This window comes from Tripterygium wilfordii, chromosome 5 (genome assembly GCF_013401445.1).
Source record: "Tripterygium wilfordii isolate XIE 37 chromosome 5, ASM1340144v1, whole genome shotgun sequence".
NCBI classification, from domain to species: Eukaryota; Viridiplantae; Streptophyta; class Magnoliopsida; order Celastrales; family Celastraceae; genus Tripterygium; species Tripterygium wilfordii.
The window spans coordinates 3,209,402-3,236,133 of record NC_052236.1 but is presented as its reverse complement, the minus strand read 5'-3'; the positions used below and the strand labels follow the sequence as shown (position 1 = coordinate 3,236,133).

Here is a 26,732-nt window from a genome sequence, read left to right as displayed (position 1 = left end):
GATTGAGTCGTTGACGAGATTATATGTACGAGAGATAGTCCGATTGCATGGGGTACCGTTGAGTATTGTATCTGATCGGGATCCCAGATTTACTTCACGGTTTTGGGGCAGTTTTCAGGATACTTTGGGGACAAAACTGAACTTCGGTACAGCTTTTCATCCGCAGACTGATGGACAGAGTGAGCGGACTATTCAGATTCTAGAGGATATGCTTCGGGCTTGTGCGATAGACTTTTGAGGAGATTGGGAGACTCATATTCCTTTAGTGGAGTTTGTGTACAACAATAGCTATCAGAGTAGTATTCAGATGGCACCGTTTGAGGCATTATATGGGAGACCTTGTAGATCACCGTTGTGTTGGTCAGAGGTTGGAGATAGACCATTATTGGGTCCAGAGATGGTGCAGCAGACTACTGAGGTGGTGACAGTGATTCGACAGCGGCTTCTGACAGCTCAGTCACGTCAGAAGAGTTACGCGGATAGGAGACGTAGACCTCTAGAGTTTCAGGTGGGGGATCATGTTTTCCTGAGGGTTAGTCCTCGTAGAGGAGTACAGCGGTTTGGGAGAGCGGGGAAGTTATCCCCTAGATTTATAGGGTCATTTGAGATTTTGGAAAGAGTGGGGACGGTAGCTTATCGATTAGCATTACCCCCACAATTGTCAGGAGTACATGGGGTATTTCATGTGTCTATGTTACGGAGGTACCATAGGGACCCTTCTCATATATTAGATTGGTCTACCTTGGAGATTGGTGAGAACGCTACTTTCGAGACACGTATTATTAGGATTACGGATAGACAGGAGAGGCGACTACGGTCGAAGACCATACCCTTGGTTAAGGTGATATGGCAACATTATGGAGTGGAGGAGACGACTTGGGAGTTGGAGCCGGATATGCATATGAGATTTCCGGATTTATTTACTACCTACGTATGATTTAATTTCGGGGACGAAATTTTCTTAAGGGGGGAAGGATGTAATATCCTGGTCTAATTTTACACTATTCATAGTATCTTCTCGTGGTGGTTGAGGTGGAGGGAACCTCTGTGTTGGTGAACCGGTATTTGAAGGAGTAAAAAAATTAAATTGTGATAAAATTATAAAAATATTTTTAATAAATGGGGAATTTTAAAGGAAAATTTTTAAAGTAAGAATTACTTAAATCGGATTTAAGTTTGATTTGTTATGAATTTTTGAAGTTAATTATAACAATTTAGTTAGGGGCGTTTTTGACAGATGGGTGTTTTGGTAAGTCAAAGATATTATAAAAGAAAAATTAAAATGAAAAAAACTTACGTAGTTTTTTTCCTGTTCTTCCTTTCCTCTCGCGTGTATTTGTTCTTTACTATTCATTTTCCGAGTCCGACGACGGTGAGCGACACCACCGGTATCAAAAGAAGCGTATTGACGAGACGAGTATAACCCAACTTGAATCACGTCGATCGGAGTTGTGGTTAGGGAGATATCGGAGTTTGAAGTTCCGAATTCCTCGGATTTCTTTTGGTCGATCCGGCCGATTCCGGCAACGGTTTGACGTGTTTCAGGTACCTATGAGTTTATCTCATCGAGTTCTTCAATTTGATATAAGATTTGACAGGTTTGGGTGGTCGGATCGCCGGCGATGGGGTTAAATGGGTTTCCGGCGAGTTGACCGAGTCAGGCCGAGTTGACTCGGTTGACCGGCGAGTTGACTCGGCTGGGTACTATTTGACCCGGTCGGGTACTATTTGACCCGGTTCGGTACTATTTGACCCGGTTACTATTTGACTATTGACTTTGACTCGGTTACTATTTATACGTTGACCTATTATTTCGCTGATTTCCAGGTAGGGGTTTCCTTACTCTTGCATGTGACCTATTTTGCATGTTGATTTATATTCCCTGTTATATATATCACTGTTGGTATGTTTTCTGAGAGTGAGGTGATTGGAGGTGTTGGATGTGGATGTGGATATGGATGTGGATGTGGATGTGGATTGTGGGCCCATATAGGCGCCCAAATGATCAGATATGGATTTCTGATGGATGATATATATACATATACAAACCGGATATATACCGGTGGACCGTCTGAGATGGGGTGCATCACAGGGGACGCCCTCTGGTGTAGGCTATGCTATCGGGATACCCGATCCTCATCCAGTTTCGGTGTGGACCTGGATTGGGAGACACCCTACGGGGATTAGGGTGGGTCCAGGGGTGTGATGGATTGTTGGAGATTGATGTGGTGATTACAGTGTTGGATAGCCTTATCGGCTACCATTTCACTTGATTGGATTGGTGTATGGATTTCTGGAGACCAGTGTTGGTGGTTCCAGTGTTGCTTAGCCTTATCGGCTATTGTGCTATTTGGTTGACTTACTGATGGATGTATATTTCCTGTATTGCATACTATGCATTTCATTTCTTGATTTATCATTATTATTTATGGATATTGGCGTTTCCTCTCTACGCCCTACTGAGCTTTGTGGCTCACCCCTCTTCTTTATCCCCTTTCAGGTGAGTTGGATGTAGTTGATGGCGGTCAGCAGCGGGATGCGTGAGCTGGTGTGTAGCCTTGGGCTGACTCTTAGTGGGCGTGGGAACTTTTTGTATTGTATTTGTATATACTATACGGTTTGGTATCGGGTAGATATGTTTTATTATTTCGCTGTTGTATATGTACACAGGTGGATGTACTTGGTGGATAGTATGGTGGTTATTATTATTATTATTATTATTATTATGTCTGTTGGGTTTAGTCGTAGATTTGGGATCTGGTTCGGGGGATGGGGTGTCCCCTGCCGGTCACGTGCCTGTGGTATAGGTATACTTCGGTATATCTTAGGAGAGAGGGGCGTGACACAGCTTATTTCAGAGTTTTAAGCTCAGTTTTTTATTCACAGCTTAACAGTTAGCGTTGAAAATCAATACAACCGCTCTCCCAAACACACACAATATTATTTGGATTTGTTTTTCCATCCAAATCTTTCAAGATTTTTTTTGGATTTTTTTAATTGTTATTATTTTTAAATATTTCAATTTTTACTATATTTTAATTGTTACGTCATAATTTTAAATATATTTGATTTTAATCTTCTAACAACTATTTAAAATTACACAATATATTGGTAAGGAGTTGAGACGCTAATTAAGTTAGAGTAATCAAGTAATTTAGACACTAATTAAGTTAGAGTAATCGAGTAATCTAGACAGATGAATCAATATCCAATTCGATTCAAACCAATAGACGCCTATTCTATTCAGTGCGAGTAGTCTAGATAGATGAAAAATCTCCCTTAAATATCCAGATCTAAAAATTGGCTTTCCTCTTTCGATCATTAACCGTCTCGAGTTATACTCTGCTTAACTACACCAGAGAACTAGAGAAGATCATCAACGAGGATGAAACAATTGACAAATCAATATCCCAATAACTTTGCTGCAAAACTTTCCTGAAAAAAATTTATGACCAACTGTCAAGGGAGGCATGCGATGAATGGTTGTTTCAGGTTAGTTAATCACAAAATACTCATCTTATTAATGTCAGAGATGAAGGCAATGACCAAGTCCTCGTTGTTGTTTATGCTCTTTTATGTGTCCTCACCTTCAAATTCTACCATCATCATTTAATGATTTTGTTGTTTTTTTTGATATATTCTATCTAATTTCTTTATAGCATAACTCAACAAGATTAACTGAAAAATTAGGTCCATTACTCATATTCATTGCTTTGTTCATTTAATACGTTTATAGCTAGAGGAAGTTAAAATTGAATAATACATATTTTCCTTTATTGATTATACTATATATAATTTCTCACAATTGAACAAAAGACCACTTTGTCTAATTTTCATGAGCAAAATCTAGATATACTTGGCTTCTCCAAGTTTTATTTTTTGGGGAACTCTTAAGGTCCCTATCTCATTTGTTGCTTTTGTTCATCAATCATCATGCACACCCTTTTTAATGGAGTTTGATGTTTAGGTACCTTTATAAATTAATTTATCCATTAAGTCTTTTGAACTGTGTTTCTTCTCTTTTTAATTATGTGCTCTTACCACTGATATATTTTCAATTTTACTCATTGTCAATTAATGATTTTGTTGTTTTTTGGGTTAAGTATCAAAAAAACCCATTTACTATACAAAACCGCTCAATTGAGCCTTTCTACTTTTTTTTCGGCCCAACTATGCCCTTCTACTTTTGAGAATGGGTCCGGTCACGTTAGCCCCTGATGCTAACTAACGTTAATTTCTGCTGATGTGGCATTTTCTTTTCCTTTGTGTATTTTTCATTAATTTCTTTAAAAAATACTTTACAAATGACATGACATAGTATTAAAAACCCAGTTCAATGAAAGATAAAACCATTTTGAAGAAAATCAAAAACCTACATCTGCGAGGAAGATTGTCGCACAGAGAGTTGCCAAGTTCGATTGGCGAAGATGGTCATCACTGCATCCATTTTGCTCCGATTTGGGTTTCATTTGAATCGTCTGTCTCTGATTGAAGCAAGGTATGGATTGTATCCTCAGGTATTAGGTTATTAATTTGGGAGAAAGGGTTTCTACTTGGGGTTAGGATTTTGTTTACTAGTAATGATTATTTCAAGGAAGTTGTTAGCAATTACGCTATTGTGGGTTGGACTGATATTCGATTCACAAAAAATGAACCCAGTAGATGTAAAGCTAAATGTAAAGGAGTTGTAGATTGTCCATGGTTGATATTTGCATCACATAGCAAATTGGTTGATAGTTTTCAGATTAAGACATATGTTAGTGAACATACATGTCAACCAAAAAGAGGGTTAAAAAGGTTAACTTCAAAATACCTTACTAAGAGGTTTCATAGTTTCATTTCAGCACATCCTGTCATAAAAATTAGATATATTAAGCCCTTTATGGAACAATCTTTGGAATTTGATGTATGTTTAAATCAATGTAATAGGGTGAGGAAAAGTGTGTTGACTCAATTAGCTGGTTGCTGTGAAAAAGAGTAATGCACAATTAACGGATTATGCTGAGGAGCTGGTTTTGTCTAATCTTGGTAGTACAGTTTCTTTGTTGACTAATAGGCAGGAATATGGACCACTTATTCAGAAGAAGTTGATAAATAATGTAACAGAGAGCGACTTTTGGGTGTTAGAATGGAATGGAATGGAGGTAGAAGCTATGAAGTGAAAAATGGGAGAAGTTAGTTTGTGGTTAAATTAGGGATGGAACCTACACATGTGGTGCATGGCAGATTTCTAGGATTCCATGTCCACGTGCTATACGTACCATACATACCAATGGTGAGAAGCCTGAGGATTATCTTGCACTTTGGTATAAGAAAGAGACATACTTGAGGGCATACCAATTCCCAATTGAACCAATCAAAGGAGAAAATATGTGGCCAAGAGTGCTCTGGATCATGTACTACCTCCTAAGTTGAGAAGGATGCCAGGGAGACCCAAGAAAAAAAGAAGAGGAGAACAACATAAGATTGTCACCAAAACCAAACTGTCAAGGGAAGGGAGGCCTATGACTTGCAAGGTGTGTCATGGCAAGGGGCATAATGCTAGGAACAAGGCATGTCCTGGTAGGATTGGCTCCACTAGCCAAGCTAGTGACATAACTGTAAGAAGTACACAAAGGATGACAAGGCAAACCACTCAAACTCAAGCATCTCAAACAAGTGCTACTGAGAGTAGTGCTATGGCATCACAAGTAATGCAAGTAGGAGGTAATAAACCAATGCAGGGACTACCTACCAGGCCTAGGTATGTCAGCCCAACCTGAGATAGCTCGTTCAATTCTGAATATAAGTATGTTATTTTGCATTTATTCATGTCTATGGTGTATTGTATATTCATGTTTAAAATGCCTAAAACTGACTTCCATGGCAAAGGTGGTTGACCATGGAAGTGGGAGTATAAATTTGAAGCAGAAAAACTCAGATGTAGAGCAAAGCTGAAGAAGTGTGTTTGTTGTGTTTTTTTGGAGTGTGTTTGTTATGTTTTTTGGGTTTGCTTTGACGGACCAGAATGTATTTTGTATGGCTGTTGTTTATGGATGATGTTTAAGGATTATGTTTATGGATGATGTTTGAATGTTTCTATGGATGATGATACTGATGTTTGCAAATTTGGTTATATATTAATCCATTTTCAACTGTCACTACAGGGGCTAGTTAATGACCCATTATTTAAAGTACAAGGGCTTCATTGGCCAAAAAAATAATAACTTTGAAAACATTCAAACATAAGACATGTATTCTTTGTTGGCGTTTTATGGTCATAGACACGTGGCTGACGAGTCAGCAAATTACAAATTAATAACAAATATTTGAACTCATTAGTTAACAGCCACATTAGCATAAATTAACGTCAGTTAGCATCAGGGGCTAACGTGGCCCATTCTCAAAAGTAGAGGGGCTTAATTGAGTCAAAAAAAAGTAGAAGGGCTCAATGGAGCCATTTTGTAAAGTAGAGGGGCTTTTGTGATACTTACTGTTGACACTAAAAATATTATGGGCTAGGCCTAGTCCATGTACAGAGCTCATGGAGCAGCCTAACCATATGGTCCAAGGTGCAGCATATACGGGCCATATGGCCTATTAGGGTCCAATCACTTACAGCCCATATTGAGAAGGAGATAAAGCCCAATTGATGTGTATAAAAACCCAGGAAGAGTGGTGTTGGAAACGGTCCACTTAAAGTGGAAGAAGTTGTGGCAGTTACAATAAGGTGGTCCAGGTGACAACTTATGAGAGAAATGAGGGAAGTTGTTGTGAGAAGGTGGTATTAACTTCCAACTTATAGAACATGGAGCAAATCAAGGTTAACTACAGTAAGATCATGGTTTATGGAGGGAGAATTTCGTGCAAGACATAAAGTATAAAAGCTGGTAGATAGACAGAGAAGGCACAAAAAAAAAATCAACAAATCAAACAAACTACTCAAGCCCAAAGGCATATTCATGCTTTTGAGCATTCTAACATTCTAATTACTTTCTAAATCCTTGTCAATTTCGAGCAAATATCATGTTGTTCATTCCAAATTAGTTTCAATGCCAACCATCATTGTGTAAAATGTTCTTGGTGTTTATTTATTCTTTTTCATTCCAATCTCAACAAAGCGCACTTCAGTGGAGTTGGGGAACCTAGAACTATTGAGGTCCCAAGATAGTTCGTTCAATTGTCTAGATAGAAGTCTTATTTACATTTGGTGCATTTCATTCAAATTAGTGTAGGAAACTATAAGCCTTGACACACCTGCAATTCATCACCACCATGGGCCACTTTTTTCTGACAATAACCTTTTTTGGCACACCCGATAGGACTAGAGAAGAAGAAGTTGAATACTACCATGGAACCGCGCACTCGCTTGTCAGGAAAAGAACCAATCGCTAGGGAGAATCCGCAGGAGGAAAACCCACTGGTAGAGATGGAAGATGTTGCCAATGATGGTAGCACTGAAGAAAAACAATAGGTCATTGAACTACCAGCTGGCCTATCTGATGAAGCCGCCATTTTGTTTGAACATTTGGTTAAAACCTTCAAAAATCTGGAGGTACGTTCTAACCAAACAATTGAAGATGCCATGAAACAGGTTGAGCGAAAGTTGGAGCAGAAGTTTGAAGATATGACTATGGGGCGCAATTCCTATCACAGAAAGGAACAAACTACCAATGCACTCTCCATCTGGTAATGGTCAGAATTTCAGGCTTGTTGCATATGGAAATACTAATGCTATGAACAATCCAACTGTCTATGTAACCACTGAACTTGCTAGACCAGGAGGCATGTCGCTGTAGGGATGGGCGCTGCTCGTAAAGTTCAACATTTTATACCACCACAAATACCACCTGTTGATCTGGACACTCTTAGACAGTTAGTTCAAGAGTTATATGGCCACGGTCTTAGACAGGTTGGTTGGCCAGAGTATCACAAACCCTATCTAGCTGTTGTGGAGAGGGAGAATCCTTACTCACGAGGATTTAGAGTACCTGCTTTCACTTTATTATCTGGAGAAGAAGGATTGTCCATCGTGGAGCATATCGATCGTTTCACTGTGCAATGTGGTGAATTGGCGAACTATGACAACTTTGACAACCTTCGTCTCAGGTTATTTCCAAACTCTTTGACGGGAGCTGCTTTTACTTTGTATTCCACCTTACCAAGAAATTCCATCAACACATGGTGGGAGATGGAACGGTAGTTTCATACTCAATTTTTTAGAGCTGAACCAGAAGTGTCTATAGCTGAGCTATCCAGATTGGTGTAAAAGGCAGGAGAAACCACTAATGCTTAAATTGCTCGTTTTTAGAGGTTGAGGAATAGATGCCGCATCTATCTACCAGAGTAAGAATTTGTCAAAATGGCCCAGCAAGGATTGGACATTAAATTGTGCAAGAAGTTCCAAGGTATGAAATTTTATGACTTTTATGAGATGGTAGCAAAGGTCGCGGAATATGAAGAATTACTAAAAGAAGAAAGTAGGAGAAAGAAATCTTCTATGAGAACTTACTACCAAGGGATGGAGATGGCTGTTACGGAGGTGACTTCAGAAAAGAAAGTGTGGGTTTGCCCTGCATTATCCAAACCAAAATCAACTGAGCCAGCAAAGAAACAACCCTTGGGTGGTAACATCAAGTATACTTTTGATGTGACCAAAACGGAGGAGATTTTTGACTTTCTATATTAGGAAAAGGTTGTTACGTTTCTAGTTGGACACAAAATACCATCTCAAGAAGATACAAAAGGGAAGGAGCGCTGCAAATATCATGACTTATGGTCTCATACCACCAACAATTGCTGGACTCTGAAGAACCTGATTCAGGAGAAAATAAACAAGGGTGTCCTGTGATTCCTTGATAAGGAGTCGATGTTGGTAGATGAAGATCCATTTCCTCCAGTGGTGACCACTATATATGCAATTGATGTAGATCTTCGTGACTACCTAGAGCTTAAAAGGAAACTGAAGAAGAAATCTCAGGTGTGGGAACCAAAAGCTCACAGTTCTCAAAATTCTCAGGTCCACAAGGAGAAGAAGGGACAGAAACCACAGTATGTTCTACCACAAACCAGGACCATTATCAACAGATGACAGTTGGTGAAACATAAGAAGTTTCCAGCACCTCTAACTAGAACTCAGTTGAGGAGAAAGCAGAGGCAGTATGCTGCCTATATGAGGAGTTACTAGAAACCTCTAGTGGTTCAACGTAGAAGCTGGACATGGGTACGCAAAGAAAAGAAGTAGGAGGATAACCATCAAGTGAAAAGGGATCGACCACCAACAAAAGAGTTCATGGTGGGAGCAATTCAGGTACCATATGAATGTTTTGCCACTACTTTAGTTTTGTCAGTTGCTTGGCAGGCTAAAAAGCACATAAAAGAAAATCAAATGCCAAAGCTTGACCGGCTAGGGGAAGGTGATAAACCTTTCAACTCAGTGATGGTGCAGATAGTGGATGAAGAAACCCCCAAAAGGGTTATTTTGGAGAAACCTTCAATCCAAATGTCACAACACATCAAGCCATTGTATGTCAGAGCACAGATGAATGACAGGCCGATTGATAGAGTCTTGGTGGACAACGGTTCTACAGTCAATACCATTCCACTATCAGTTCTCATGTTGCTGGGTAAGAAAGAGGATGATTTAATTCCAACTGACGAGACTATGACAGGTTTTATAGGAGAAGTTACTAAGGCAGTTGGTATACTGTCGGTGGAGCTGATTGTCCGGTAAAAATCTTCCATAACTGCCTCTTTTGTCATTGATAGTCAAACCAAATACCAAGCTTTATTGGGAAGGGATTGGATTCATTCCAATTGGTGTATCCCATCCTCACTGCATCAGCTTCTAGTGTGCTGGAGAGGAAATGACGTAGAAATAATTTGGGCAGACAACTAGCCATTCAAGACTACATCATATCAGGTGGAAGCTCGCTACTACCATGCCCAATATGGACCAATTCAGTTTGCAATCAAGAAAGAAGAGGTGCAAACAATTACAAGACAATTATTGCAAACAACGGCCATTGTTCCTTATAGGCTGAGGGGATCAGAGCCAATTATTGAAGAAGTTCCATGAGGTGGTCGAAAGACGAAGAGAAGATAGTGGCGGCTATAATAAATAAGATTGTAGTACAAGCTTCCATTGACAGAATTGTAATAGAAGAAATTAATGAAAAATAAATGATAGTAGAAGATGATGGTTGTTTAGCCATTAATAAAAAAGAGGAGTTGAATTGGAATAATTTGAAGATAGCACCGGCCAAATTAGATGATTTGAAGGCCGAAACCCAAGATCCCTTGGAAGAAGTGAACTTGGGGGGGCAAGAAGAGTCTAGAGTCACTTACATAAGTTCCACCTTGGATCCATCTATCAAGGTAAAACTAATAGCTTTACTTCACAAGTTTCGTGATTGTTTTGATTGGGATTACCAGGAAATGCCAGGGTTGAATGGAAAGGTGTTAGAACACCGGTTTCCTATCAAGTCGGGATACAAACCATACCAGCAACCATCTAGAAGAATGTCTTCAGAAGTGGAGTTACGTGTCAAAGAAGAAACACAAAAGTTGGTTAAGGCCGGCTTCATACGGCCAACCAGGTATGCTGAATGGCTATCCAATATTGTACCGGTAGTAAAGAAAAATGGCAAAATTCATATCTGTGTTGATTTTCGTGATTTAAACACTACTACACCTAAAGATGTGTATGTTATGCCAATTGTTGATATGCTGATAGATAGCGTGTCTCAAAGCGAGCTACTATCTATGATGGATGGTTATTCTGGATACAACCAGATATTTATTGCAGAAGATGTTTCAAAAATGACATTTAGATGTCCAGGAGCATTGGGTACCTACGAGTGGGTAATGATGTCATTTGACTTAAAGAATGTCGGAGCCACCTACCAACGAGCAATGAATGCTATTTTTCATGACATGATAGGTAGGAAACTGGAAGTTATATTGATGATATCATTGTCAAGTCAATCAAGGCCAATGACCACATGGTCGATCTCAAACTTGCATTTGAAAGGATAAGGCAGTACCAACTAAAGCTCAATCCTTTGAAATGCGCATTTGGAGTTAAAGCTGGAAACTTCTTGGGATTTTTGGTTCATCAGAGAGGCATGTAGGTTGACCAAAACAAAACTAAAGCCATATGCCAAACTCAACCACCGAAGAACAAACAACAACTACAAAGTTTCCTTGGTCGGATTCTCATTTTCCTTTTTTGTGTTTTGATTAGTCATGTTTTTTACAAAAATAAATTTTTACTATTACTTGAGAAGAAACTTAAACCTAAGGCCTTGTGTTGATTCAAGTCCTAAGAAGTAGGTACCACCGAGCTAAGAGCTCCTTGGTTAAAAAATACGAGTTTAAAATGTGTTGGGTGCAAACTGTTAGCTATTCATTGAAATACCTAGAGTAAAAATAGGGCTATTAAAAACCGAACCAAACCGTATTTTTTAATTTGGTTCGATTTATCTGTTTATGGTTCGGTTTCGGTTTGAAGTTTTGGATATATTTGGTTTTCGGTTTATGGTTCAGTTTGAAAATTATATTTTCTGTTTAAAATGGAAAACCGAAATTATTTTTGCATATATTTTTATTATATATATATATATATGTTATGTAGTTAATGTTAATATGTGATAATAACTACGTTTACTTAATTAGTGTAAAGTTAAACGTTAAGTGTTTAATGCTTTATATATAATTACAATATAATTGGATACAGAAAATAATTTTCCAATTATATCAGTTTAAAGCAAAAACCGAAAACCAAAATTTACGGTTTGTCTAATCCGGTTTATATATGTTATTCGATCTGGTTTGGTTTGGCTAAATATGAAACCAAAAAATTTCGGTTTGATCAAAACCGAGCCGAACCCGGACCGAACCGAACCGAACCACTTCCACCCCTGAGTAAAATTGTAAAAATACATTGTGCTTTGATTCAATAATGTATCTGGCTTTGCCAAAGTACATAATAAATGGAGCTTTGGAAAAATAGAGTAGTTCAATCTAGTATTCTTATGTATAATTAGCATTGAAATTCTGGATAAACAGATAAAAAAGGAATAATAATTTTTCCCCTCCCATGTTTGGATAGATAAAAAATGAAAGGTAATAAAATTAGTTTAATTTACTAATTTATCCTTATTTTATGTTAAAGTATTATGTACAATGATATAATAGGTTTTTAACTTATAAATAACTTAATTAGTCATATATTTCCTCCAAATGACTCCATTTTGGGAAAATTAGTTTAATTTATTAATTTATCCGTATTTTTATGTTAAAGTGTTATGTACAAGGGTATAATAGGTTTTTAATTTATAAATAACTTAATTAGTCATCTATTCCCTCCAAATGACTCTATTTTGGGAAGAAATAATTTTGACAAAAATTTATTGAAATCTTCTCTCTAATTCCCTTAAAATCCGTCGCTTTAATTTTTTATAAACTATCCAAATAAGTGAATTGGAAGAAAATTTTCTTTTCATTTCTCTTTCATTCCTCCCAAATCCCTCAATCCAAACAAACTCTTAATATTAATGTTGAATCCATTGTTACTTGATTTTCCAGTTATATTATTCAATTTTGTTATATTTTGTGTTAACAAAATATCTTTGATTGCTTGCAGGGAAAGCAAATTAGAAAAAAGAAAAAGAAGATTCAGAGAGAAGATGGTAGAGGAAGAAGATGGGAAAACTAATGTCTAATGTTATTTAATAATTGTATTAAAAAGAAAACTATAGGAGTATTTAGTTACATTCAATTGATATATTTCAAATGTCTTACAGGTTAGGCTAATATATGACACGCACGCTACTACATAAAAAAACATTAATGTCACACAGTAAATTGACAATTTCTTATATTTCATGTTTACTAGTCACTTTTGCAGAGCATGAACGTCATAATATAATGCATGTGGTTGAATTGAGAATTTGAAATGCATTACGTGGTCATATTTGTGTTATGATTGTTTGACATAATTCAAGATATTGTCTTAAGTCTTAACATATATGCAATGCACAAATAGGGGCATTAGTTAGTAAAAAAAATTAAAGAGGGTGGGTAATTATTATTCATGACAATACATTACCATGAAGTTGAACAATCTAGTACACATATAAGTTGATCTCAAATTACACGGACACACAAGGTGTTCTGGCTTTTGATGCTCATTTGATGTGGGGCGAAAAACATTATTTTTTATTAGTCATGACATCCTGCTGGCACCAACCAGCTAAACCCTAATCTACCCTTCAAGTAATTAAAAAGAGAGTGCATTGCTATTACTGCTATCAATTCTTTTGTATGGTATTTTTCTCACTAATATCGATATCTATAGCGGTTATAAAATATCAACACCAATATTATATCGATCAATATACATACCACACGATCGTATCCAAGAGTGTGACGAATTGGTAAATGTACCAATTACAGATAGTGGTACTAATCAATCGATATATCGACTAATAGTTTACCTACTCTATTGATAACGGGAATGATTTCATTATTGTAGTATCCGCAGTGATCAGTATGGCAATGGTTTTTTGTGTTCCATAAACATAATCGTTACCATACTAAGAGTCTTAAATTTATTATTATTCCATTGAATTAAGAAAATGATAATCCATTATAATTAACAACAACTTCTATGCATTGCATTAGAGATTTAAGAAGAGATTTAAGAAGAAGAATGAAGATGGAGAAGGAAGAAGTTAAGAAGATGAGAGAAAATATCTTATCTTTCATTCATGTAAAAGTGAGTTATAACAGCTACTAGCCTCTATATTTGTAATATAGACTCTTCAAAATGAACTGTACATTTTTTTTCCTTCTAAAAGGGTATGAAAATCCTTAACTTCATTGAAAGAGAGAAACCCCATACTACAATCACAATACAACCATCACACAAAATATTGCGCTCAACAATACCAAGAACAATAAACTTTGACGAGCACAACATTCCAACCTAGAATACAAAAAATAACGGTAAACCATGTTGAACAGAAGAAAAATCTCTAATAAACGCCTCTTGCCAAAAAGGAGGAGGAACCATTGACCAAAATAAGGGAGAATCATGAGAAAACGCCTCTTTAGCCAATAAGTGAGCACAATTATTTTAAGAGCGACTAACATGTTGAATTGTCCACCTCTCCAAAGACTACAATAGATGATTGACCTCCTAAATCATATTACTCCAACTTCTTAAGAAACCATAACCTCCATGTATTGCTTGGACTATGATAGCAGAGTCCCTTTTGAATTCAACCTACTTGTGCTCCAATAATGAAACAAGCTTAACTGCCTCCAATAAAGCTATGGTCTCAACATCATTCGGATGGAGATTGTTGGACCATGACCTCAATAAGGTAATAATAAACCTACCTTGATCATCCCTGATTATACACCCTACCCCAATAGTGGAATTTTGAGTACTAATTGCAACATCCCAAATAGCTTTGACGTAGCCCATCTTAAGGGTAGACCAAATCGTAGAACTAGGACCATTGACATCCCGAGACTGATAATGACATCCATCAATAGTGGGTACTTCTCGTGCTTGGATATATGCTACAACTGATTGCTTGACCATAGTGTATACTTGCATTGGATGAGTAAACACCCCTTCATGGATGAAAGAATTCCTCCAATGCCATAGTCCATGAAAAATGGTTGCATGAATGCCTAGATATGCTCATGACAACGCTGAATCATCGATTGCCATAATACAGGGAAAGATGAAAATGGGACCTGTAATTTTTGTAAAGCAGATAGACCACAACTAATGACATCCCTAGTAAGTAGTAACTGGACATTGCCATAATATATGAATAACATATTCCGACATAGTAAGACAGATAGGACACATATATTCGTTCAAGATACCTCTGTTCATCAAGTTCAACTTTATAGGTAGTCCATCATGTAAAGCCCGCCAAAGGAAAATCTTCCTGGAGTCATGAATATCCATCTTCCATAAATGTTCCCATACGGAAAAATCCGATTGACTTGTAGAAGTCGAAGGAGTGGACTGAAACAATATCTCCATTGACTTATGATATCCATTCCTTACGGTGTACATACCATCTTGTGTTCCTGTCCAAAATAAAAGATTTGGTAGAAAAGGAAGAGGGGCTGGTTGCTTGAGTATCATCTTTGCCTCCTCTAGTTGAAAAAGGCTATGCATCAAGGAAACATTCGACCAAGAAATATTGGGGTCACATAAATCATGCACACTACTCTAGGGTCGTAAACCAACTTCATATGTCATATCTGTAAAAAGAAAAGGATCTGATAGCTATTTATCTCCCTATATGCACACTATCTTACCATCCTCTAGCCTCCATCAAAGTCCCTCTTGAATGAGACTCTTAACAGATAAAAAACTCTACCACACATAGAATGACTGTACTCCACTGGTTGCTCCAAAATAATCTGTTTACTGGAAGTATTTGGCTTTAAATAGTTGTGTAACACCCCTCTTTTAAGGTGTCACATGGCACGGTAAATTGTCCAAAAGTCAACTAAACTCATCAAAGCATATCAAACAACCAATTCCCCAATCAATTTTCATTCAACCCAATGGTTCTCAAAAGAAATAAAAAAAATCAATTTTCATTGAGTAAGAAAATTTTCAAAGCAAAATTGGGTAAGGTTGGTTGGCTAAAAAACAAAAATGCTTGTATTTAGGCATAAAAAGTGTATTAACGGTGAAAATATGTAAGGGTGGGCAAAAAAGATAAACAAACAAATCAAACAAGGCCTACTTTCATTTCTCCAAATCAACATGATCTGATAGGAATAGTATCCTAAAGGCCATTATTTTATGTAATATTCAAACTCAATTTATTTATTTGAATAAAATATATTTAGCATTTAAAATGAGAAAAGACATAATGACATCAGTGTCTTTTATTCTATATGATATATGAATTGGTGTGTAGAGTCTAAGCTTGCACACGGAAGATCAATTCATAAGTCCCTATCGAATATAAGTAAGCGATCATAGCTAAGACGGAATTGGATAAAACTATGGGCTTGGCTATGGTATAGTATTTCAGTATACCTATCTTGGTTACGGAGAGTGGCAAAGCTCGAACTTACTATACCAGTACACTTGGAGTGTATTGATAAGGACTATATGTGAGTCAATTTTCCCAGTCTGACTATATTGAAAATTGTACACTCACACAGACGTTGTAGAATTGTTCATATTCTTAATTTATTAAAGATAATTAGTACATGTGCATTTAATGTACGAGACTTTGAATTACAAAGGGTGAGGTCTTTTTGTACAGGCCAACAACCACCAAGTAAGTTGGGTCACCGCATTAAATGTACGATGGAAAATAATCTGTTAATAAAATTCACGTTCAATTATGGATTGATGATACCCTCTTGAGAATTCTTATAGGATTTGAGATTGTGTCAAAACCCTGCAAGTGGATTTTAATTAATCCGACATATTCAAATAAGTTAAGCGGTAAGCTCAAGGAAATATTTAAAGTTGTCAATTAAATATTATATGTCAGTGACATATTTAATTGACGGGTATCTGTAACTTAACGTGAGGAATTTTATGAACAAATATAACGGAAGGCTCAGATTTAATTTGAGATAAAACGGGAAGTGTAATTATAATATTTTAGTGGAATATATTATAATTTATGAATTATAATTATGTCAATGAGTTTGGCCTGATAATTAAATTCATATGAAGCCCATGTTTTATTTTTCCTAGTTGACCCCACTATAGCCCAGAAGTCCAATACTAGAAGATACAGAAAAACCAAAATGGACCGGAATTAGGAGAGGGAGAGGCTTAGGGGCCGGCCCACCTAAGGAGAAAACCGTAGGTGTGGCCGACCCTATAAATACACACATAGTGTATGTTTTGTTGACAAAAGTTTTGAGACACTAGTTGACCTCTCTACTCTCTAATTGCTTCCACTAGTTTTGGTTTGTGTTCTTCAGGTTGTTGGAGAAAAGATACCACCCTCTCAATCCAAGTTTGGGAATTGGTGCATACGGTGGAAGATCCGTAGGTTTGAGCTTAGTATCAAACTCGCTGACTCCATCCTTCGTTCCTGATTATTAGATATCAAATCAAACTAGCTATCGTTTATGTCTATGAGGTCTTTATACACTTCTGCGAGTTGCATGTTTCCAACATGATCATCATAAGAAAATTTCATAAAGACCCAAATTTACAAAAACATATTCTTAGCAAGCAATCAAAACAAGGAATATGAGATACATTGCAAGAAAATATTAGTACGAAAGAAATTATGGAGTCAAATAAATCCCTCTCAAAAAGAATGAATGGCTCCAAATCTCATCGGGTATAAGTCTCCACAATTATGTATGTGATGAACAACATCATGCAATTTATCAACTTCACATGCAAGTTAATAATTCATGAAAAATTTAATCTCCAAATCAAAAATTCAAACAAACTGTCCTCAGTGTAATCAAGTGGCACAAATTAATTTCACCATTGTAAAGGAGTGAGTAACCCAAAAACATGAAAACAAGAACACTAACTAACCTAACAGCCTATTGTCGTAGGGAATCACGATAGTACATAGCACGTACCACAAGCCTTTAAACCCAAGCAATCCCTAGTGGGCGAGTTATAGTCTCATGAGGGCTTACCAAGACGATACCCACAAACGTCACAATCTTTTATTTTTTATTTTTTTTTGAAAATGAAGAACGAGATCCCCACCCCCACCACTGAATCATGCAATGTTCTCAGTGCATTGAATAAAGAAAATGTGCTGAGTTAGAGTATCACAACCTGAAAACAAAGACATTCGGGAAGGAATTCCCCCGTAGACTTCAACATTGGGTATTCGTTACAAAACTATCAATTTCTCCTTCATTTAAGTTCGGATTGACGAACCGTAAAATTTTGTAAAAACTAAACATTTTGAATCCCACACATTGGCATAGTTGTTTTTTCTTCAGCAATTGTTACGCCATTAATCAAATTCAATTCAATGTGGGATGAGCACTCTTTTATAACGAAGTAGAAACAATATAAAATAACAGGAATGAAGTTACTGAGTTGGGCTTCCTCACAGCAAGCATTTTATTTAACGTCTAGGCGAGACATAGCTCTTCATGTAGCTAGGTTGGTGAACTTGGAAGCCCACTTTTAGTTCATTGGGTTGTAGCAATTACGTTCTTCTAGTCACACTCACATCAACCTCTGATGTATGCCTTCTGACTCTCATAGTTGCATGAGCAATAAGGTCCTCAAGAAGATCAGAATATCCTTATTCTTTTTTTTTTCTAAAAATCACTTGTTGTTGAATTTTAGCTTGTGATGCTTTTACAATGGAGGGGAACAACTTGTTAGTCGATAAATGAAAGGAATCAAATGCGAGAGTATGCTTATCTCTCTCGTATGGAATGACTCTAAGTACACTCACTTACTCAACCTTAGTTGGATGTCCTCCTTTTTTTCATAATTTCTTCTTTAATAGTAAGTACATTCTCCATCGATTTCTCATCTTGAGCTACCTTGGGCTTGAAGATCATTGTATCTTCATTGTTCATCATTGTTAGAGTACCTTCGTCTATATCAATTTTCATCTTTGCAATCTTCTTGAGTGGTCCCCCAAAATCATCGAAATCTCTTCTCCATGACCTTGGCAATCCTGCATATCAAGTGCTAAAAAGTTAGCTAGAAAAATTAGTCCATGTACCTTAATTAAAACGTCTTCTAACCCTCCCTTAAGATACCAAATAGATTGATCAGCTAATTGGATGCCCACGAAGATCTTTTTGAGCATACTTACATCCAAAGATTCAAAGAAGAAAGAGATATTAAATTAATTGATGCACTCAAATCCAATAAAGCATGTTCAAAATTTTTATTGGCTATACAACAAGGTATAGTGAAACTCCCTAGATCCTTAAGCTTTGATGGCAACTTCTATTGTAATATGACATTACACTCTTCAATTAGTTGAACCACTTCTATCTCATCCAATTTCTTCTCTTCAGTCAAAACAGAATGTTCCACATCTGTCTTTGGGGATGTCTTTTCTAATGATGGCGTTTCTTCTCTATTTCTCCTAAGACAGCTAGGAAACGGGATTGGGGGGTGATATGAAATTTAAGACCTACTAAAAATATAGCGATTTCAACCCCAAATTATACTCGCAAGTGCACGAATCAATTGTAGTATAGAAGTGGTAAATACGAGTGTCGTACCCACAAGGACTGAATATTAAATATATGCAATTCCAACTCTTCGTAATTATCAATAGAAACAAAATGAATAAAGATTAACACAACTAGACAAACACTAGGGATCCGATTTCACCAACTCTATTGTATTTAAATTATTTAGCCAATAATTCTCATTTCATTCATGCATGTCAAAGATCAAGTCCCCTAATTTATGTAATAGTCATAGGCATCTGACTTACTACGTCTATTCTCAACTGCAACCATCCATGGGCATATGGATTGGCTAGTACAATAAAAAATGCATTAGGACCTATGGTAACTTATGTAGCGATCACAGAGATCCTAGCATATGGCATTTATGTCTAAGTAACTCCGGTGTCAACTGCAAGAAGCTGGTCTCAAATTGGACATGGGCATATGTCTCAAGTTGCATCATGGTAATCAACCCTAGATGATAGCTAAGCATCAGGATTTAATTATCAATAAAGAATAGCTAATTAACACTTGACATAGCATGAATAAACTAACAATTAATCAAACCAAATTTATTTAAACATAATAGAGTGGATCCATCATCACCCTAGTAAGAGGATTAGTTCCTCATACTAGGTTACACAACCAGGAATTTATCTCACAAAATTCTAGAAAGAATATGTGATGGAATTGCTGTAAAAGAGAAAATGAAACTCCAGAACTCTCTCTATGATTCTAGCTCACTCTCTGATACTTTTTCTTCTCTTGCTCTTTGCTTTCTCCAGAGAGACTCCTCTCTTTTTGTCTGAGTGTCTGGTATAGAAGTGAAAAGTTACTAATAAGCTTCACGAATGCCGTATTTTGAAGATTTTAGAGGAAAGTTGGGCTGCATACATGAAATATCAATACAAAGATCATTTATTAATGTCAGACACATATATACATATACATATATATATATATATATATATATATATCTATATATATAACTATTACTTTGACTTTTGTACCACACACACACACATATATATACACAACTATATATATAGACTTATATATGTATATATCTACCTATAACACTGTTTATATATAGACTTTTATACATTTATCACAACCCCCAACCAGCTTATTGCTAGTCCCTAGTAATTCAAGCGTTCGGAAAATTCATGCAAAAACTGTAAATAATCCAAGTATCTCGATAATATTTCAAGCTTGCACCTAAGGTAGCACAGCACTTGCTTCCTCTAGCTACATTTTTTTTTTATATCTAACAATCATTTCCTCCCCCACTTATAATTTCGCATTGTCCTCAATGGGAAAAGACAAAAAAAAAAACTAAATATGAAAATTAAATATGCTAAACTGTGGTTCAGAGAAATACAACCTGATGCAAAAAATTTGGACCATTGGATTGCTATGTTTTCAATGCCGTATCATATCCATGAGCACGGTCAACATGTGCTCCAGCCTCTAATGTTTGTAGCCCCATCTCGAGCCGGGCTATCGCTACACTCACGCGATCTGGTTGTTGAGACACTGCAACTGCTGAGGAGGACTCTTCAGGTGGTGATGTTAAGGGTTCTTCCTGGGGCTGCTTCTTTCTAGAAGAAGATGTTTTCAAATGGTTAATGCTTTGACGCCATGTCTTTTTTTCCAGCATGGTGACCTGATATCCCGAAGATGCCTGAGGCAAAGGAGGTCGAATGCTTTTGTACGAAAGCAACCTTGTGATAAGCCGTGGGAAAAACAACTTTCCTGCCTTTGTTGGCTTCTTCTCGATGAAAGATTTGGCTGTGAAAATTATGGCCAGATAGATCTTCCCAATGTCAAACCAATACCCTTTATACATAGAGTATAAACTGACAAGAATTTTCCCCGTCGTTCTTGCTCATGGCCAATAGGACACAGATTTTCCCTGATAGCATCATCCAACAACCACATCTTTGGTGGCAAGTAGGCTCGGCGTGTAGCATTGGTGTGTTTATTCCTCTTTCTGCTACACATATCATCAATCATTTCCTGCTTTGATGCAAAGATCGGTTGTCGAAATCCAATGGTCTTATCATATGTTGGTGGATACCCTAAGCAGCAACACAGATCTGTTGTTGTGAATTGAACAGTCACACCAGCTATAACAACCTGGTAAACAGGTTGATTCCCAGTCCGCTCACTTCGTGGTAGCTCGATGAGAGTGTGATAGAAAGAACGAATGATTTGAGGATACACTAGTAAATTATCTTCTGGATCTGGATCTACGAGAAACAACAAGGAATGCTCCCTCAGGTAGTGCATCGCCCATCTGTTGATGACGTCTCGCTGTATCTTTTCATCAATTCTACACTCAGGAATGATTTCAGCTTCGTTGAATAATGCAAACCTAGACTGGGATTTTGATAAGATGGTGCGTGGGCGTCTCGGCATATTTTCTGATCTTTGCTAGAGAGAGAAAAAAAAACACACTCCAAAAAAATTGATTTGAGATTTCGATGAATCGAGAATAATAAAGAAAAACGTATTACAAGTATGGAAGAAATTTGGGGTGCCTGTCATATCACCAGTCTATTTACCATCACGCTCCGCTGTTCAGTTCAACGCTCGATGAAAACCAAAATACTTTTGTTTTTCAAATAAATAATAATAATAAAAAAACAAAAATAAGACAGAAATATGGGTTGCCTCCCATAAGCGCTGTATTTATCGTCTGGGCAAGACGAAGTGTTCCCAACACTCAATTACCTGGGTCTTGGAGAGTAATGCTGGACATTGTTGTGTCATAATTAACTTCCAAATAAGGTTTGAGGCGATGACCGTTAACCTTGAATTCATTTCCCGTCTCCAAGTTTTTAATGTCAACAGCTCCATGGGGATATGCTCGAACAACTTGAAATGGGCCATAGCATCTTGAACGTAACTTCCCTGGAAAAAGTTTTAGACGAGAGTTAAACAAAAGTACCTTTTGACCAGGAAAAAATTCTTTCATTGTGATGCGCTGATCATGATATCTTTTTGTCTTTTCCTTATAAATCCTCACATTTTCGTATGCCTCGTCACGTACCTCGGCAAGTTCATTGAGCTGTAGTTTCCTCTTCTCACCAGCTGCATCGTAATAAAAATTCAACCTTTTTATTGCCCAGAATGCCTTACGCTCGAGCTCTATAGGAAGATGACAAGCCTTGCCGAAAATCAAACGATACGGAGACATGCCAATTGGAGTTTTATATGCAGTGCGATATGCCCAAAGAGCATCATTCAATTTTATACTCCAATCAGTTCTTTTGATATTCACAGTCTTCTCCAAAATTCGTTTAATTTCTTGGTTAGAAATCTCTGCTTGTCCACTGGTTTGAGGATGATAAGCAGTGGCAATCTTATGCGTGATATTGTACTTGGCAAGAAGTGTAGACACACTCCTGTTCAGAAAATGCTTCCCTTCATCACTGATTATAGCACGTGGAGTGCCATATCTTGGAAATATTACACCTTGAAGTAACCGGATTACCACCTCACTTTTGTTGGTTGGGCTTGCAACAGCTTCAACCCACTTGGACACGTAGTCTACTGCCACTAGTATATATTCATTCCCATGAGACTTGGGAAATGGCCCCATGAAATCTATTCCCCAAACATCAAAGATTTCAACCACCAAAATATTGTTGAGTGGCATTTCATTCCTGCGAGAAATGTTGCCAAGTTTCTGAAAATTTCCACAGGTGGAACAGAAAATGTGGGCATCCTTGTGAAGAGTTGGCCAATAGAACCCTGATTGTAAAATCTTTGCAGAAGTTCTCTGGGTACCAAAATGACCACCACAGGCGAATGTATGACAGAATTGTAAAATACTCCGTTGTTCTTCCTGTGGCACACACCTCCGAATGATTTGATCAACACAATGCTTGTATAAGTAAGGCTCATCCCAGAAATAATGCTTAGCTGTGGAGAAAAATTTCTTCCGTTGTTGGTGAGTCCAGTTTTTGGGAATAACACCTTTTGCAAGGTAATTGGCAATATCAGCATACCAAGGTATCTTAATTTGTACGGAGAAAAGCTGTTCATCCGGAAAAGTTTCATTCAATGGAAGCTCCGTCTTCTCACCATCATTTGCTTGGACAATACGAGAAAGATGATCTGCTACAACATTTTCTGCTCCTTTTTTATCTCTTATCTCCAAATCAAATTCTTGGAGTAATAACACCCAGCGAATCAACCTCGGCTTTGAATCTTTCTTAGACAGCAAATATTTGAGAGCTGCATGATCACTATAAACAATCACCTTGGATCCAATCAAGTACGATCGGAATTTCTCCAATGCAAAAACTACCGCCAACAATTCTTTTTCTGTTGTTGAGTAATTGAGTTGGGCATCATTGAGAGTACGACTTGCATAATAAATGACATGTGGTAGCTTGTTGACTCTTTGCCCCAATACCGTTCCAATTGCATAGTCACTGGCATCGCACATGAGCTCGAATGGTAAACTCCAATCACGTGCTATCATGATAGGTGCAGATGTAAGTAATTGCTTCAATTTGCGAAATGCTTGCAAACACTCATCATCAAAGTGGAAAGTGGCATCCTTGGATAGCAAATTGCACAATGGCCTAGAAATCTTCGAGAAATCTTTGATGAAACGACGATAGAACCCCGCATGTCCGAGAAAAGATCGCACACCTCTTACAGAAGTCGGAGGTGGCAATCTAGAAATAACTTCAATTTTTGCTTTGTCAACGGCAATCCCCTTCTCAGAAATAAGATTACCAAGAACAATACCTTCGTGAACCATAAAATGACATTTCTCCCAATTAAGCACCAAATTAGTCTTCTGGCATCTCTCCAGAACCAAGGCAAGATTGCACAAGCAAGTATCAAAAGATGATCCGAACACGGAAAAATCATCCATAAATACTTCAATAATGTGGCCCACCATGTCAGCAAATATACTTGTCATGCACCGTTGAAAAGTAGCTGGTGCATTGCAAAGCCCAAATGGCACTCTTCTGTACGCAAATGTCCCAAAAGGACATGTAAAAGTTGTTTTCTCTTGATCCTCTGGTGCGATCACAATTTGATTATAGCCAGAGTAGCCATCAAGAAAGCAATAATGGGAATGACCTGCCAGTGTTTCCAGCACCTGATCAAGAAATGGTAAATGGAAGTGATCCTTTCTTGTGGCAGAATTCAGCTTCCGATAATCAATACAAACACGCCACCCTGTCTGTTTTCTTGTTGGAATGAGCTCATTGTTGTCATTAGTAATCACCGTGATTCCTGATTTCTTGGGAACCACTTGAACAGGACTGACCCATTGACTGTCGGAAATAGGATAGATGACTCCTACATCCAACAACTTCAATATTTCAGATCGAACTACCTCCTTCATCGCTGGATTGAGGCGTCTTTGTGCTTCACATGAGGATTTTGAATCATCTCCCAGTAAATCCCAGTAAAATTCGGTGCATGCATATAGTAGGGCTGATGCCTTTGATGTCAGCAATGGACCAGCCAATAACACTTTTGTATTGCCGTAGCACCAGCAAGAGACTTTCTTCCTCCGAATTGGTAAGAATAACGGCTACAATGACAGGTAACGCTTCTTCAGCACCAAGATAAACATACTTCAAATGCTCCGGAAGTTGCTTCAAATCTAACTTTGGTGGATTTGCAATTGAAGGAACCACTTTCGGAAGTGGAGGACCGAGAGCTTCAAATGTACGGATCCACCTATGATTCACTGGTTGGTGTGCTTGCAAATATACACAAAATTCTACAACTTCACCATCGTCTTCAACTTGCAGTTCAGGAAACGCAAGGCAAGTTGCCAAATGGTCAGTAGATTGATGCTCCAAAAATGATTCATAAATTGAGCCATCAAAAACTTCAATGCTAAAACACTCCCCTATATCTGAAGGATGTCGAGTAGCTTCGAACAGATTAAATTCCACCGTTTGTCCTTGCACAGTCATGGACAAACAACCCTTTTGTACATCCACAATAGTTCCCGCAGTGGCCAAGAAAGGCCTCCCCAAAATGATTGGTATGTTTCTGTCTTCCTCCATATCAAGGATAATAAACTCTGCTGGAAGGAGAAATGTGTCAACTTTGACAAGAACATCTTCTATGATACCTTATGGAAATTTTATTGACCGATCCGCCAATTGCAAAGTGATCGAAGTTGGTTGTAATTCCTTTTCGAGACCAAGTTGCACAAAAACTGAATATGGCATCAGGTTGATGCTAGCACCCAGGTCTAGAAAAGCTTTTTCGAAAGAAACTTGCCCAACAGCACAAGGGATAGTGAAACTCCCTGGATCCTTCAGCTTTGGTGGTAGCTTCTTGTTTAGAACGGCACTGCATTGTTCAGACAGCATAACCTTCTCGTATGGTGCCAATTCTTCTTTCTGGTGCAGAAGTCTTTGAGAAATTTTGCATAGGAAGGAATTTGTTGAACTGCGTCAAGGAGAGGAATGTTGATCTCCACCTTTCTAAATATATCCATTATTCACCGCATCTGGTCAATCTTCTTCTCATTCACCAACCGGCTAGGGAAGGGCACATAAGATTCATTCATTTTATGCTTTGATAAGTCAGTCGGCTTGGGCTGAGTTGCATCATCAGGCTTTTGTTCATCAGTTTTTGTTTTCTTCTTGGCCTCTTCACCATCATTCTCTAAAAATCCCATAGTTGTTCCGCGTCTGGTGGTAATGGCGTTGATTTGTTCCTTGCCTTTTGGATTGACTTCTGGTTGACTCGGCAATCTGCCCAGCTCTCTTTCACTTAATCGCTCAGCAATTTGACCAACTTGAACTTCAAGTTTCTGAATAGATCCATGTATGTTGCTAAATTGTTGGTCGTACCTACTATTTTGCTCCGTCGTTTTCTGAATAAAATTGTTGGTGTTGAAAGCTAGAAAAGCCATTTGCTCCTCCAAAGAAAACTTCTTTGGTTCGGCAGGGACTTGTTGCGTCATCTTCTGATTGTATTGCTTACTCTGGCCTTGTCCTCCCCAACTGAAATTTGGGTGATTTCTCCATCCTGGATTGTATGTATTTGAAAATGGATTGTTGTTGGGTTGGAAACCACCTTGCCCCACATAATTGGTATGTTCTTGTTCAGAGTTCGAAGACATAGGACATGTTTCCATGGTGTGGTTAGGTTGAGAACAAATGGCACACATCTCAACTTGGCCTGCTTGTTGGGAAGATGAAATTGCATTCATTATCATGTCAATCTTCTTCTCCATGGCTTGCAACTGAGGTTGATTTTCTGCTCTGGTGTGAACTTCATACACACCTTTTGGAAGCTTTACCCCTTGCTTTACTCTAGATGAAAATTGTTGAGAATTTTCATTTAAAGTTTCAAATAGTTCAAAAGCTTCTTCACTGCTTTTCTCCATTAATATGCCTCCACAAGCTGAATCTACAATGCTTGTGTTTGTTGCGTCGAGTCCTTCATAAAAAGCTTGAACTTGATCATCTTGTGACAAGTTGTGGTGTGGACACTTGAGCAGTAGCTGTTTAAAGTTATCCCAAGCTTCATAAAATAAGTCCCCATCTTTTTGC

At 37.7% G+C, this 26,732-nt stretch overlaps 1 pseudogene; it reads right to left on the bottom strand.

The window, feature by feature from the left end:
* The window catches only part of LOC119998544, a 199,807-nt pseudogene that overhangs the window by 74,857 nt on the left and 98,218 nt on the right, over positions 1-26,732 (bottom strand).